Source organism: Arachis ipaensis, chromosome B02 (assembly GCF_000816755.2).
Source record: "Arachis ipaensis cultivar K30076 chromosome B02, Araip1.1, whole genome shotgun sequence".
Taxonomy (NCBI): domain Eukaryota; kingdom Viridiplantae; phylum Streptophyta; class Magnoliopsida; order Fabales; family Fabaceae; genus Arachis; species Arachis ipaensis.
The window spans coordinates 77,350,539-77,368,178 of NC_029786.2; positions in this window are offsets into that span (position 1 = coordinate 77,350,539).

Below are 17,640 nucleotides of genomic sequence, written 5' to 3' on the forward strand. Positions count from 1 at the left end.
ACTAAATATTTTACTATTGCAGAAACATCTATAGCATAAATTTGTCTAAATAATATGAGAATTCAAATGCATACTCCTACTGAAATAACATATCATAAAATGATATAATACCTACTTGAATAGCATCCACATGAAAGACATTGGGTGTTTATTTTTTACTAAACAAATATGCTTGCATCTGTGGAGTTTGTGCTAATATGCTCAATAGACACTTAAACATTTTGAACTCTTTTATTTAACAATTTAAAATATTAAACTACTGACACATTGCCATAAAATAACTCAAATGGTCTTTTAAATCTATTTTTATAATTTGTAACAAATATTTTATAGTCACCAAATTAGATTTTCTCAAAAAATATTCTATTCAAATACTTTAGTGAAAAGAGTAACAAGTTTCTTCTCAACACATTTTTAAAGAACTCTTTCAAATTGAGTGCAAAAAAAAAAAAAACTCTTCTAATGAGCATATGAATATACATGTAATGGATCAAAATTGTCTTGACCTCCAAAAAAGTAAGAATCTAAATACCAAATGATCTAACTTTATTTATATATATATATGTAATGTTTTGCTATAAAAAAATTGTTTAACTACTATTTAGTGATCCATTATTTAACTTATTTAAATATCTGCCGAAAATACCAATAATATACAAAATAACTATAAGTGTATAGATTTAGTATCTATCAAACTACTGTTGAAACATAAGAAACCTTATACACTTTAAATTTTATAACATTCTTGAGACACCTAATAAGATTATACTTGTCTCTCATAGAGTTGAAGGGATTATAACCTTATTTGTAATCTTATATATCAAATCATTTTAAGGTCTTTCAACATCATTCTTTTTTGATAATCTAAATCTACTTTTAGAATTATTTCAATATATTCGAATTTCTAATATAAAAGAGAAATGTTACTAACACACAAGACTGGCAAAAATATACTAACTCCCACTGAACTGGTATATAGTCATCAACCAAATTTATCTCAAAAAATCATATGAGATAATAATTTGATGAAATATAAATTACTAATGATCACTACAAGAAAATCGTTGAGTACCATTGAATATACCGTCGAAAAAACGAATAAAATTTGACGATACACTGTTTACTGTCGAATTTTGCGTCGGAATAAACCTTACCAGTAACAAATTACCATCGAATTTTATTCGTCCGATGGTAATTTGTGTAAGATTTTACGACGGAATATGGTTATCAAGAAAATAAAATCTGTAACGAATTACCATAAAAAATTTTCTGACGGTAACGTTGGCGCCGAAGCATACGCCTTTGCGCCATCTTATCGCTGGATTAATCCTACGGTAATGCCGAAGAAAATATTTTTCTTTAGATTATTTTTGAAAATTTGGCTGAGTTGTTACCGTCAATATATTACGATGGTAATTCTGACGGTAAATTTTTTTTAATGATCTTTCTTCATCCATATATAATGTACCCTGATAATTAATAATTAAAACAATGCTTTAAACCTAATGTGATACAAATTAAAAATGCGGAATGATGGTAATTGAAATATTTGAAACAATGATATTCAGATTTATCATCTTCTTCCTCTAGTTCACCATCCTCCTCTTCCGAGGTAGTTTCCTGATCATTAAACTCGTCTTCCCCTTCTCCGTCGCCATCGACTCCGTCTTCTTAAATATCATCGTCCTTTGGTGGTAGTGCATTGTCATCTATTCCAAGGTCAATGATATCATCATTCATAACAGCCAACCTAAGGGTGATCGGATCACTAGTATCAACCACCATTTTCAAAAGAGTTGGGTCATCAATCTGGTAAGGTTCCTGACCCTCTGTCCCATCAGACTCGATGCGGCCTCTTGGCTTAGTCTTAACTACAACAACCTATCTAGACTTGCATGAACTCAGATAAGACAAATAGTATACTTGTCGTGCATTTTGAGGTAGAATAAAAGGATCGTAGTGCCTCTCTTTCCTGGTTATATTAACTTCAGTGATATCGTAGTCCTTGTGCTTTCGTGTTCCTTGTCGCAAACTTGGATCATACTATTCATATTTAAAACATGCACACTTTGTACGTAGTGCGACAGAAATACTCTAATTGAAGTATATTGTTCAACACACCAAACCAATTAGAATGACCACTGCCTGAATTCCCATGAACCCAAACTCCGGTGTTATCTATTTTCCTTCCAATCAACTACTGTAAAGAATGGAACTAATATTCATTAACATTGTATATAGAAAAGTGCTTGTATTCATTGGGCCCCAACCAAGTACAACTAGTTCCTAATCTGTTGTGTCAGTTATGTAAGAACCACGACTAATTAACCGTCTAATTAGATAATTAAATTGCCCAAAATAGGATCTGACAATTTAGAATGAGAATTGGAAGATTTAAATATGATTTTTGGACTCAGTAGGTTTTTCTGAGTCAAAAAATGTATTTTCTACGAAAAACTGCGAACCGGCAACTGAACCGGTCGAACCAGTTTAAGTCTACCTGGGACTGTGCGAGAAAAATTTAAAACAGTCGAAAACCTTAAAAAAATATTAGAAATAAAAAAATCGGACGTTAATTTTAAAGGTTTGCCCCAAAGTTGGGTCAAACAGACTGAAAATGCTAACGGGTTGGACCGGGCCCAAGTTGGGCCCAAGCACAACATATCAGCCATTAACACACTCAAACACAACACAAACACAGCTGCACATTGAGAGGAGAAGGAGAAGAGAGAGCACTATTCACATTTCACTTCAATCCGCGATATCTCGAGTTACGGTGCTCCGATTCACATGCCGTTGGCAGCTACGCAAAGCTCTCGCCGAGCCCGTTAATTCTCTAGCACTTGTGTAGGTAAGAACTCGAAATTCCCTTCCCAGTTTCGTGCCCTTGTGAAATTCGAATTTTGGGGTTTTGATTTTGAGTGAAATCTTGTGTTTTGGGTGTTTAGGTACACTCTAGCACTTGATTACCATTGGGTTTTGCTTCCAAAACTATTGGGTAAGGTGAGTTGCTCTTGAACCTTGTGAAATTGTGATTAAGTTGAACCCTAGGTTGATTGGTTATGAATTATGTGTATTATAGCTTGAAGTTGTGGTTATTGGCAATTATTGGAGCTTGTTGGTGCTTGTTGGAGTTGATTGGTGGCTTGGTTGTGGTTGGAGGCTTGCCTTGCACTCAATTTTTAGTTTTAGTACATATTGGGAATCGGTCAAGGTATGGTTTCAGTTTTCTCTATGTAATATATAATATTTCTGAACACTTAGGCTAGTGACCCATAGGATAGAATTGAAATAAACTGGTTGTTGGAATTGTTGAGATATGATGCATGATGATTTGATGTGCTTTGGATATTTCGATGAATTATGATTGTTAATGTTGATACAATGATGTTGAAGAGTGATATTGAGGTTGAATGAGTTTAATTATGATGATTGCTAATGATATAATGATGATGGATGATTGTGTGGATTGAAAAATGGTTTAGTATGATATATGTGATGTTGAGGATGATGATATAGTAAAATGGGTGGAAAATTTGGTATGAATGGTGGAAACTGACAAAGAGGGTGAGTTATGATGAAAATTGGAGTTTGGAATGGTTTGATTTGGTTTTGGTTGTGTATTGCAAGGAATTGAGAAATTTATGGAATTTGGTAAAAACTGGTTTTTAGTGAACTTTGACGGGCCATAACTGGTGCCTCAGTTTTCAAAATTTGTTGAAAGTTTTTTAGAATTATCATTAAAAAATCTTCAAATTGATATAAAGTTTGTAAAATTTGGATTTTTGTAGAGAAAGTTATGATCATTCAAAGTTTGGTGTCAAAATCTGAAATTCTGCAAAGTTGTAGAATTTTATGATTTCTGGTATGTGCGCATGCACAGCCTTGTGCGCACGCACACCCCTGTGATTTTTCGAACCTGTGCGCACACACACAGGGGAAGGCTTTCTGTTTAGAGCGCTAGCACAACCTGTGCGTGCACATAACCAACGAAGTTTTACAACCTATGCGCACGCACACGTTGGGAAGGGCAGTCTGTTGAGGGCGCTAGCACACCTTGTGCGAGCGAACAGAATTGTGAAATTTTGTACTTGTGCGTACGCACACGTCTATGTGTATGCACATGTTTTGAAAATCTCTCTAGGCGTGCGCACGCACACCCCTGTGCGTACGCACATGCCCTGTTTTTCAAACTAAATTCTTGTTTTTAACTATTTCATCTTTCCAACAAGCTTGTACACTTCTGAGATACCATTTTAAGACTCTTGGGCTTAATTTTAGGTATCAAAGTATGGAAAGGGTCCTAGGAGGTTTAAATTGGTATTATTTTGAAAAGTTAGAGAATGGAGGCTTAGGTTTCTGGTGTACTGAGGATGGCTAGGTGAAATGAGAAGGGAGAAAGATCTATGAATTGAGAAATTGACGAACTATTGAGTTCGGAATGAAAATGTTAAATTGACAGTGATTGAGATGAGTCGAGGACTCGGAATGAAATGATGGATCCATGATATACTGAAAATGTTTTCTGAAAACCACTATATCATTGTTTTATACTGAGATTGTTGAGATGCTATGCGCCCGGCAGGGACAGCGGTTGGATCCCGCCTGTCAAAGTAGCGGCGGCGGCGTAAGGGCAGTGGTTCGTCTCGCTTGCGTTGAGATGTGAAGTCTGTGGCAAGAGTATCCCGCTCGCATCCCTTCGGATCAATAGAGTGTGCAGGCACAAAATCCTGGACGGTGTTCCGAGCACCATATCTCGGGGGTTCCCAATGATGATTTCGAAGGGCAACATCTCCATGAAGATGTGTCGGGTTGGCAGTTGAACCGACAATGTGATATCACAGCCAATAGGACAGGCATTCATCATGTGCATCTTCTAGTTATTTGTTTGCTTTGCTGACTTGTAATTGTTTGCCTATTTGTATAACATGTCTAATTGCCTACTTGAATTATTTGCTATATATGCCTATACTTGTGTTTTACTTGCATTGATATTAATTGTGCTTTCTACTGGGATTGAGGAGGTTCGGAAGGCGGTGGTGATGGGATCGCATGGAGGATAGGTTGATGTAGGTTGTGGGATAGCGGAGATCTGTTAGAATAGAAAATCCTTTAAGTTAGATTATCCTTTTTGTACTGTTAAGGTTTTAAGATTATGTTACGGTTTTAAATGATGCTTTACTATTTTAGTTATGCTTTAAGATGAATCTTTTGATAGATATGAAGTATAGGATTGCCTTTGGCATCCCGGGGTCTTATATCTTACATCACTAGGAATTGTTGCCATACTAAGAACCTCCGGTTCTCATACCATATTTCTGTTGTGTTTTCAGATGCAGGTTGCAACCCACCTCGGGGAGTTGCTTTGGTGGTGACAGAGCGGAGGATCTTCATTTTGTTTTGGATGTCTTTTGATTCTTTTGTATTCATCTCTCATCTTTTGTATTTTACTTTTCCTAGAGGCATTACTTTGAGAGGAAAAACTTGTATAAGCTGTTTTTAACTTCTGATTTCTGTATAGTCTGTATACAGCTAGCTGGCTTAAACTCCGCGAGCCGTGGCTAGATTCTTATACTATTATACTATTATCTTTTGTTATTTTATATCTATATCTAGTACTTTAAGTTAGTAGCTTCATTAGTACGTTTTGTACTTTTCAAATTCTGTTATGAGCTATATTCTTCATCGGGCTTTTAGATTATATTAATTATTTCTATATATTATATGTATGAGCTTAGAACTGTCGTAACCTTTGATTAATCTTTGCTTTACGATGCGAGGTAAGGCTTAGCCTAATTAGGATGTTACAAGTTAGATGCACGCTAACATATTCTCTAAACTATTGTGAAAAATTGTTCAATAAGGTATCAGGATTTGCCTCTTGGAATAACCTATATGATAGAATAGGATAAAGAAGTTTTGATTAGATAAGAATGTTAGTATCTTATTGATTGCAATATTTACAAAGACTTGAAAAAGTCACATCAGGTAGGGTGAAATTTGTTCATAGTTAAGCAACACAGGCAGATGTGCGGCATTGATTTTTTTTCTGCTCTAACTAGTAGTCATTTTTCGCACCCATTGCAGATCCTTCCAGAGCAAAGATTGGATATGTTCTACTTGACGAAGATTCTCTCCTCTCAGCGTTTCTTCCAACCCTTGTTCTACGTGACTTAACATGAGGTTAAAAATAGAATGAGAAAAATACAGATCTTTCGTTAGCTAGGAATGCTTCGCAAATACTGCCCTCAATCCGAGCTCTGTTCTTCATAGTGTGTTTGAGTGAAGCAATTATCCTCTCAAATAGGTACATCCATCTAAATTGGACCGTCCCACATAGTATTGCTTCATACGGTGGGTGGATTGTTAAGTGTTCCATAACGTCAAAAAAGGATGGAGAAAATATCCTCTCTAGCTTACAAAGTATGGTGAGAATATTCTTGTACATGACTGTGAGATTATTAATGCTAAGTTTCGTAGCACATAACTCCATAAAAAACTCACTTATTTCTGTGAGGGTTTTTTAGATGTTGGTTGGAAGTTCTCTGAATGCGTTAGGAAGCAAAGACTCCATAAAGACATGACAATCATGACTCTTCAACCCAGCAAGCCTATCCTGTGAGATGTTTGCACACTTACTCAAGTTAGAGGTGTAACCATCAAAAAACGTCAATCATCTAATTTACCTACAAATATTTTATCTCTGATTATTTGTTAGAGCAAACACCGCCTTTGGTTTAGCCTACTGCCCATTTTCAAGTCTCTTTAAGTTCAGATCTAGCCACCTGCAAATGCCTGCCAATTCAAACCTAGCCTTATCGTTATCTTTTGTTCGCTCATCGTCTATTACTATGTGCATGATATTAAAAAACATATTTTTTTCAATGTGTATCACATCAAGACAATGTCAAACCAACAACCAAGTTATCATTCCAATAAGGCAACTCCCAAAATATACTCTACTTAGTCCAATTATGCTTCCTGCCATATCTTGGAGGTCTCAAACCTACCCTGTTATCAACAATCCTTGAGATTCTATTGACATGATGCCAAACTTGCCTACCACCCAACCTCACAGGTGCTTCTTCTTGTTCACTTTTATTTTTTTTTTTGAACAAGTCTTTGTTGCGCCAAAAAGGATAATCCATGTCAAGAAATCTTCAATGGCAATCAAACCACGAATTTTTACCATCATTCGTCAACCAAAATGCCTTTGTATCCTCCATACAAATGGAACATGCCATTCTGTCTTGAGTGGACCAACTTGATAACATCCCGTATACAGAAAAGTCGTTAATGGTGCATTTTAATGGAGCATGATATTGGAAGTTTGTCTTCGTCGAAATATCATACATTTTTATACCATGGATCCACAACTCCTTTAACTCATCCACCAAGGGCTGCAAGAAGACATCTCTTTTGGCCTTTGGATTGCTGGGATCAGGTATAATGTAAGTTAGGAATATGTATGGGTCTTTCATGCACATTTCGGGACTCAAGTTATAAGGTGTCAACACTATAGGCTAACAAGAGTGTGCGTTACCGAAATTAGAATTTGGTACGAACCCGTCAAAGCACAAAGCTAGTCTAACATTTCTAGGCTCGCTCACAAATGTAGGATGGACCCGGTCAAAATGCTTCCAAGCTTTCCGTGTGATGGGTGAGTCATGATTCCATCATCTCTCTTGTTATTATGCCAGGTCATGTGAGGGGCCGAACTCATAAATACATACAATCATTTTAGTCTAAGGATTAAGGGCAAGTAGTGCATCCGTTTCATTTGGAACTCTTTTTAACTGCCGTTTACTAATCTTCTCTCTCTACTTGAAACTTCAGTGATCCACAAAATCTACATTTAGTTAGGTATGCATCCCTCTTGTAACACACCATACAACCATTCAAATAATGATCAATTTTCACAATTTTGAAACTAAATTCTTTGCTTCATAGTGATTTCGAAGGATGCCAGTGGTTCTGACAAGTACCAGTTCGTTGCAAAGAGTGGCCCACTTACCAAAAGACTCTTGGGTATGATTTGACTCTGACTTAATACTCATCATTCTAACACATGCAGACAACTTCGAATGAATGAACTCATCGAACAAAGGTTTCGTGATAAATTCTAATAGATGATAAAATCTCTTTGTCTCTGGGTTAGGCTCTTGTTCAGCCTCTTCCAATTCCGTAGCACCCATTTCATCAAACACTATCTCGTTGTATCTCTCTTGGTTACCCTCCCAATTCATTTCTTCCATGTTTAGTTCTGTCACCATTTGAACCCTCGTTGATCGACCATCAGACCTATTCAATTCAAGGTAGAACGGTTAATTCCATGCTCATCCGCTTCTCTATGTTCTGTCCACATCCAATACCCATCTTTGAACCCATTACGGTAGAGATGAAGCGTTATAAGATCCTAACCACTTAGTCAGTTGACACTTATGACACGAACACCTAGATACGCCTTTAGACCTAAACGCTTCCATGCTAAAGACATGCATAACAAACGCGTCAAACCTCTCAAAGAATTCAGGTTTTAAACCCTCTTCCACCGTTATCCCTATCATACATCCATAGACGATGACTTGGAATCATATTGCAACACACACCCTAGAATTCAACCAACAACACAAGTTATTAAAATTTTTAGAAAATTTGACATAGTGTACCTTATAATTAGAATCTCCCACGAAATACAATTATCATTTTCTAACAAACCAAACATGTTTTAAACAATTTAAACGATAACTCGATAGAATTTTTTCTTAATTTAAAGACATCCATCAAATAAATATAACAATTTTCACAAAAAAAATAACTGTAGGCATAAATTATGACATACACACATTGAATAAAACATCAAATCCTAACCATTTTAGTGCACAACCTCTTATAACTCCACAATTTCATTATATATATATATAGTAAAGAAAGGAAGAAATAGAAACGTGTAACTAGGGTGTGCATGGCCCGGCCCGGCCCGGTCTCGAACACTTTAGGGGCTAATTTGGTGTGATTTTATCGGGTCTAGGGCCGGGTATGGGTCTCAAAAATAGACCCGGTCATTATTTCGGGTCGGGTCCAGGCCATAGCTCGGGTCACCCGAAATCGGTCCGGTGGCCCGGTCATCATACATAATTAATATTTTGTGTTATTAGTGATGGATGGTGGCTATTATTATGTGAAATTTAAGTGTTGTAAACCTTAATATTTTGTGTTATTAGTCATTATATATAAGACTATAAGTTAATATTTTATGTTTAAAATGCATAAGACTTTAGACTAATGCATAATCTTGTGTTATTTGTATTGATTTAAATATTTGGTGTTATTAGGCAATATTAGTATTGATTATGGTTATGCTTTAATTTTAGAGAAGAGTTGGTTCTTATTATATTTTTCTAAGTGAATTTTACCATGTCAAATAATGATTGAAGTCTTGAAAATTTGGATATTTTACATGCTAACTTACAAGAAGGTATCAAGGTAATATAATGTTAACGGCCCGGTTTTTACCCGGTATAATCGTGGCCCGAAAGTGTATAGGTTTCATCGGGTCTAGGGTCGGGTTCGGGTCTAACAAATAGGCCCGGTATATATTTCGGGTCGGGTCTGGGTCACATCAAACCCAGCTTCACCCGGCCCATGCACACCCCTACGTGTAAGCATATAAACATATATATACATATAAGTCCATGACACTTACTATAGTTTTGCCACCACATCACTATCATTAATCACAAAATCTTCCTATTTCTCGTATTGTTCAACGAAACTAAGAAAGAAAAAGAGAGAGAGCCGAGAGTAACCTTGAGAGAAATCGTGATCCTCCATCATTTTTTTTCGATTTCTTTAATCTGTAACTCCAATAAAAAATCTAATCTGATAAAAGTGTTCGTATCTTCCTTTTTTATGTGTTGGCGTTACTTTTGTTCGGTGAAAGCTGACGGTGACGTAGCTCCTCTTTCTCTTGAGTTTGGCCAATTGGAGTTTTAGGAGGCACACACGATTTCTGACGCTTTTCTCTTCAGCAGCTCGGTCAGAAAATTTTTCCAGAGCTTTTGTTGATTTTGATTTCATACGGAGGTAGGGGTTTATTTTTAAAGTTATATGTTTTAATTTAAGAATGCCTAAAAAGCTTATGTGAATTTATTAAAACTAAGACTTTATTTAAAGTGTTATTTAAAAGCAAATTTGATTTAAGAATATTATTTGATTTCGATTTATTACGAAAAGAGTTTTGTTTTCAATTCGATTTATTAAAAAAAACATAATGTTTTAAACTCAATCTTTTGAGAAGGAATTTTGCTTTACGTTATGTTTTGAGTTCGGTTTGAGAAGAAAGAAAAGAAGAAGAACGAAAAGTAAAGGAAAGAGAGATAATTAAAGGAATCTCTGCCAGAGGAGAGCAGAGAACAAGGATTAAATGAATATATTAAGTAAAGGAATGTCTGCCACAGGAGAGCAGAAGCGACTTTGTTTGGGCCTTAGTGCTAAATGTATAATGGGGACGTCCACACACTGAGAACTGTTTTGCAGATATAAGCACATTGAAAGTCACACTGTATGCATCTGGAAAGGCATATCTGGGACTCGTGCCAGAGTAATATCGGGAGTGGGTAGGCAACCGACACATGAGCTCATGGCCTGCATTTGGAATAGACATGCATCATATTGTTTGCACATTTATATTTGGTTGTGTTTGCTTGTATTACTTCTCTGTGATTGTGCTGTTTGATTTATTTGTATGCTGGTTTGAATCCCTTACTTGTGCTGTTAGTTCACAGATGTATTGAGGTAAGATGTTGTGGTTGAGAAATGATTATGTGGCTGAGAGATGGTTAGTATGACTAATTTTGTGATTAAAATCTATTTTGTGTTTAGAAATTTAAAGTAATTATTTATCTAAAGTAGAAATAAAAGTATTTTTAGCAATTTAATAAAAATAGTTTTATTGAGTAAGACTAATTATTTGCATTTTATTTTCTTACTTTTATGGCATTCTTATTCTCTACTGAGAACGTGTGGTTTGTTCTCACACCGAAATCTTCTACCCTTTCAGTGACATAGGTTCAAAGATTCAGTTTGATGCTGCGGGCGATTATTTGACTTATTTATGAGTTGATTTGCTTTCATAGAATTCCCTCGCCTTTGTTATTTAAGATTTTATTTTATACAGAGGGATAGGAATTGTATTCGAGTTTTATATTGAATTTTTTTGTATGACATTTATTATTAGTAATAACTATGTGACTACTATTACTTCATGATCTTTGATATGTGATTTTAATTGATAAAAACAAAAATTTCAAGCATTTCTTTAAAAAATTGAAACGTGACATCGAACTAAAGGCTCAATATTAAACAGTTAATAAGAAAAACGAGTTAGTAACGCCTTACTTTGGATACGATCATGACGTGCTAAAAGTTAGGGTGTTACAGTCCTAAAACTCTATCCTAAGAAAAGAAAGTCTAACATAAAATTTAAACAATTCATTATATTTACAGATAGAAAATCAACATGGAATATTACTACATAAACAACAAAAAAAGCAAACTCCAACTGATCTTGTAACATCCTACCACACAGAGCCTTATGCTTAAGTCATAAGATAGAGGTGGCGAGTTATTACGACCTCAAAAATTAAAATTTAGTATATATAGTAGTATAAAAAATGTTTATAACTAGGAGCCTTTGAAGAAAAAGGAGTAAAACAAAATCGTAATTTGAAAAGCGTAACACTCCGATCGATAACATAACTAAACAGATAAAGGACAAGCTAACGCAAGTATATATATATAGAAGAGTGCCAAAAACATGAATATCAAGACTCAAGACCCGGTTTGTGAAGATAACCGGTCCGAGTATAGAAGTATACACATATATATAAAGTAAGGAATCCAAAGGAAACCCAAAAGACAAATTACAAAACATGTTTCTCCAAAATAACCTCTAAGAGGAGTCAACACAGTATATATGTATATAGTGGAGATAATAAGTATCTAAGTAAGTACATAAAACCAAAATAAAGTCCCGAGAGCTAAGGATCTTTGCTAATCCAGAAGTCTCCAGCATGCCTCAGTGAGGAGCCTCACGTCTTGCATCTGAAAACCAAAAAATTCGCATGGGTGATAACCAGAGGTTCTCAGTATGGTAACAGTACCCACATATCTAACATGTAATGTCCTGAGAAAGCTGAAGTCAATCCTAGAACTTCTAACAGATAATCAAAGCTTATAAACAGACTAAACCATAAATGAAATAGGTAACTAACTAAAGATCTTTAGTCTAACTAGCACTCCCTTTTCCAGATCCTTCGAACCTCCCAACCACCATCAGTAATTTGATATCAGAAACACAATTATATCAAACAGGGAAATGTACAAATAGGAAGCAGATATGGCAGTTAGACAATTAGCAAGTAATATGCAGTCAATTAGGCATTCCAAACAATTCATATATAATGCATATGATGTATGCCTGTCCTAGCGGCTGATGAGTCTCATCTGTCGGTTATAAAGCCAACCCGACAAGTCCTGGTAGCTAACCATTGGACTGTCCCTCTGTCGTGCATCCCCAACTCGAGTTATTCCCAATAATAATTATCAATACATATACACAACACCCATACTGGTGTTTATCCACGGGGGCGAGCTCATCCGGAACTTTCACAGTGTTTGGCCACACTTATGACATAGGGTCAGCAGAGTATCGAGTCTCCACCTGGAGCACGTGGTGGCTAGCCACTGCTTTCACCCAAAAAACTCGTATCTCAGATAGTGGAAGTGCAACATTCACATTTCATTCAATAAGCATATATGTAATCATACTCAGCCATAATTCAATATTAGCTCAGTCATAATTCAGCAATAACTAAGCCATTTGGCTCATAATACAATCCATAACTAGCCACAATTTATTCACAATTACACCCCTTCGGCTCATGGCATATAAAGCACTTCCACCATCATCATCAACACCCCATATAATTATTTTTAATCATAATTCATCATTAATTCTCCCCTTACTTCGTCCACAAGTTACCGCGTCTCCTAGCCTCTTTCCATCGCTAGGCATACCATGAGTGTTTAGGACATAAAGGGTGAGAATGGAGGCTTAGAAGTCTGAAATTTGGCTTTGAAAACTCAAAAATCAATTTTTGGGTGAAAACGGGGTCACGCGTGTGCGTCGCCCATGCGCACGCGTGGAAGTCAGAAAAATAGAGTGAGGCATGCGCGTCGCCCATGCGCACGCGTGGATGGCAGAAAAGTCAAATGAAAGCGTGCGCATCAGTTACGCATACGCGTGGGTGCGTTTTGTGCTCTTCGCACAGAACCAGCACAATACCAGCGCAACTCTCTGGATTTTCTACTCGGCACTTGCACCAGTACAGCGACACGTACGCATCGGCCAGGTGCGCGCGTTGAGGTGTGAAAATTTGAGAGTGACGCGTGCGCGTTAGCCACGCATGTGCGTGAGAGCATGATCTGCCAAAAATTTTACTAAGTTTAAAAAGCTGTAGAATCACAATTTCAAATCCCAAACTTCTGACGGGCATAACTTCTTCGTTTCAAATCATTTTCCATCTGTTCTTTGAACGGCATAAACATCTCGGATCCAATTTCATTTTTAAATAAGTTTGACAGAAATCAGGGATTTGGAGACTAAGTTATGCTCCGTCAGAGTAGGCCCAAAAGTCACATTTTCATACAAACCCACAAAAGTCCATTCTCAAAACAAACCAATTTTAAACCTTTTCAAAACCAACCAAAACTTACCAAAAATCAAACTCAAGCCTCCTCAACTCATATGTTACATTTTTATCAAATTCACAACCCACCAATCCACCATTTTAACCAATCTCAATCAAATAACTCAATTTCAAACACAATATCATGTTATATATCTTTCCTCATCCCAATTTCCAACAATACCACTTTCATCAACCATCAATACATACAATTAATATCATCCTCACCATCAACATGGTTCCACCCACAATTCAATCTCAACCAATCATTAAGCATATATCAAAACATGCATATCTTTCATGCATCATACCATCAAACATCAAAATTCACTAATCACATACATAACAACACAATTCATCTCAAACAATCAACAACATCAATAGTCCAAATTGTATCTTATGGGTCTCTAGCCTAAGTTTTTACACCACATTACATTTTAGATACAGGAAATCGAAACCATACTGTAGCCGTTTCCCCGCTCAACCCGGAACACCTCCAAATCACTTTTTCACAAGCTCTCAAAGCTTTAACACCTCCAAAAATATATTTTTAGCACACCAATGCCCTTTTCCAATCTTTCCAAAACCTCAATCAAGCTCCAACACACATATATACACTTCCTAAACAACAATATCACATTTAAACATACCCACTAAATACCCAAACATCATAAATCATTAAATTCCACCAGGATCGAGAATCTTACTATACTCAAGGATCAAAGAGACAAGATTAAGTCTCTCCTTCAAACTAGTTGGATCCTATAACATCAAAAGCTCACAAATCTCAATATTTTTCACCCAAAATTTCGAATTTAAGGCTGGAATTTGAGAGAGGAAATCGTGCTTTACCTCAATAACAATGTTATGAGTTTTGTAAAGCTCGACGCAGTGAACGCGTGGCCATAAACGGTGTGGCAATCGGAGCTCCGAATCAAAAGTTATAGTGGTTTGAAGATCAAGTGAGGGTTAGAGCTTTGGAAGAGTGTTCTTCCCCTTCCTCATTTCATTTCAGCGTGTTTTAGGGTTCAAGAGGGGAGAGAGAGTGTTGTTTAAGGTTTTTAGGTTGAGCTTGGTTGGGCCAAGAGCCCAATATGGGTCCGGTTGGCCCGGTTTGACCCGTTCGGTCTAATCTTGGGCCGATTTCCTTAAAATTAGTGTCAAAATTCTCGTTTTAATTTTCTCCATCATATTAAGCCATAAAAATCACATTTTTAATATATACTAACCTTGTCAATGGCAAAGCTATTTGCAAAAAGCCCTTGATAAATCTCTGGTACTAACCACACTCTTCATTAGATTGTCCACATGGGGCTGTGGTTGGTCCTTGAATGTTCGAGCGTCTAGAAGCTAATTGAATTACTGCTTGCTCCAGTTGTCGAATGGTTGTTTGAAGTTTATTTACTGTTTTCTTGAGGCGAACCTCTGATTCTCGGGGTAATGGATTTGGACGTGGTACATGGGGAAGTGGTGGTGTTTGGGAGTGAGTGGATTGGAACTGGGGTAAATAAGGATCATGCGGTCGTGAATGGTGAAAAGGTACTTGTGAGTATGGCGATTCAAAGCCGTATTAAGAGGATGGTCTATTAGCATAGGGTGGGGCTTGTTGGTGCCTACAAGGGGGTTCACCATATTTATCAGCTTGATATGCATTGTAGAATGGTCTTTGTCCATGATAACTTGGAGGGTGTTGTTGCCTAAAGGGTTGATCAGATCCTCTTGGCTCCATCCATCTTTGATTGCTTAGACCTTGATGCATATTCCTGTTATGGCTTCTATTCCTTTCAACAAAATTGGAACCAAACTCAAAGCGAGAGGGGTGAGAATTCATAGTTAGTTAATAAAAATTTAAAAACAAAAATAAAAGCAAATTTGAAATTCGAATTTTTGAATTTGAAAATTAAAATTTGACTTTTGAATTTTTTTTTAAATTGAAATTTGAAGATTAAAATTTGAAATTTAAATTTTGAAAATTGAATTTTTAAAATTGAAAATTGAAAATTGATTTTTTTTTAAATATTTACAATAACCAATAATAAGGCACACGTTTGTAATTCCCCGGCAACGGCGCCATTTTGAAAGAGCTGAAGATTGATGGTTTAGAAGTTATGGTAAATACTCGTTGCAAGTATAGTTACTAAACCAAGCAATCAACCTTTCTTACAAACGTTTTGGTTGTCACAAGTAACAAACCCCTTAAAATTGATAACCGAGTATTTAAACCTCGGGTCGTCTTCTCAAGGAACTGCAGGGGAGTATGTTCTTATTATTGGTTATGGAGATTTTAGATTTGGGGTTTCAAGAATGACGAACGAATATGACAAATAATTTAAATGGCAATTAAAAAATAAATAAATAACTGTAAAATAAACTTTTGGCAAGGTATGAGAAATTGGAAGTCCAGACTTAGTTATCCTTATCAATAACAATGAAAGTTGAATCTTAATTCCACTTAGTTAACCTTTACTAAAGCAAAGGAAAGTCAAGGGACTAATTAGTTTGATATTCGAATCCTATTTATTTCCTAAGAAAAGGTTGGGATTATTGAAGTTCAGTTCAATTAGTAAAGATAACAGTTATCAATTATGTTGAGATAAGATAACTCCTGAGTTACTAATTTTTTAACCAAAACCAAAAGGGGAAAAAGTAAATTTACTGGAATAAAAATGTCTTCAGATGGGAATAACAATAATATAAATAAAAGAAAGCAATATTAAACTGAAATACCTCAAGTAATATTAATTCAAAAGAGTAATCTGTAACATGGGAGAATTTATAAAATTGCAAGAGTAAATAAAAAGGAATGTTGAACCTGATAAACAGAGATAATCCTGAAAGTGAATAAAATCCTAAATCTAAATCCTAATCCTAAAGAGAGAGGAGATAACCTCTCTCCCAAACTAGATCTAATTCATGAGAAGTAACTAAAATTGACGAGCTCTCCATGAATGGATGCATTCCCCCACTTTATAGCCTCTAATCTGTGTTTTCTGGGCCGCAAACTGGGTCAGAAACAGCCCAGAATTCGCTGGTTGCGAATTCAAACACGCTGATTTTCGTCACTGCAACGCGGCCGCATGGGTCACGCGGTCGCATCACCTAGCGTTAAGGCAACTATAGAATATTAAATATCAATTCGAAGCCCCGGACGTTAGCTTTCCAACGCAACTGGAACCGCGTCGTTTGGACCTTTGTAGCTAAAGTTATAGCCGTTTAGTGCGAAGAGGTCAGGCTGGACAGCTTAGCAATTTCTCCAACTTCTTGTATTCCTTCCACTTTTGCATGCTTCCTTTCCATCCTCTGAGTCATTCCTGCCCTGTAATTTCTGAAATCACTTAACACACATATCAAGGCATCTAATGGTAATAAGAGAGGATTAAACATAGGGAATTTAAGGCCAAAGAAGCATGTTTTTAATTAAAGCACATAATTAGGAAGGCAAATGTAAAACCATGCAAATAGTATGAATAAGTGGGTAAAGAGTTGATAAAAACCACTCAATTGAGCACAAGATAAACCATAAAATAGTGGTTTATCAACCTCCCCACACTTAAACACTAGCATGTCCTCATGCTAAGCTCAAGAGAACCTATAAAGATGAAGAGGAATGGTAAACTATATGAAATGCAACATATCTATATGAATGCACATGCAAAATATTTCTACCTACTTGGTTAAAAAGTAAATAAGCTCTTCAAGACAAACATAAATCAGATTTCACTAATTTAAATCATACAAAATAAGGTACAAGTAAACTTGTAAGAAGATAACTCATGAAAGCAGGGAACATGGAATTAAGCACTGAACCCTTACTGATAGTGTATATCATTCTAGTCTCTCAAGTGTATAGGGTAATTCACTCTAGTCTTCTCTAATCATGCTTTCTAAA